We start from the raw sequence: 419 nt of genomic DNA, 5'->3' as shown, positions 1-419 counted from the left end.
TAAATGTTTATTGGTATAAGTATAAATAAAGATGAAATTAGAAGTTATAAAATAAAATTAGAAGTTATAAAATATGAAATAAATGTTTAGTAGTATAAGTATATATAAAGATGAAAGTATAACTTATACAATAAAATTAGAAGTTAGAAAATATGAAATAGGAAAACCCAAAATAACTTCATGAAAATTAGGTTAGATTTTTCCTTTATTAAGTAGTATAGATATGCAACTTATAGTTAATGTATTTGAGGTAGTTATATATGATTATATGATTTTTTAAATTAAATTTTTGAAGGGTAAAATAAGAATATATAAATTATGTCATGGTAGTAGTTACACCATGTTTTGGCTTTATATATAATATAATATAATATAGATATAGATAATGAAATAAAAATAGTGTGAAGTAGTATAAAAAT

This window comes from Lupinus angustifolius, chromosome LG03 (genome assembly GCF_001865875.1).
Source record: "Lupinus angustifolius cultivar Tanjil chromosome LG03, LupAngTanjil_v1.0, whole genome shotgun sequence".
NCBI classification, from domain to species: Eukaryota; Viridiplantae; Streptophyta; class Magnoliopsida; order Fabales; family Fabaceae; genus Lupinus; species Lupinus angustifolius.
Note: the sequence above shows the minus strand (reverse complement) of the source record.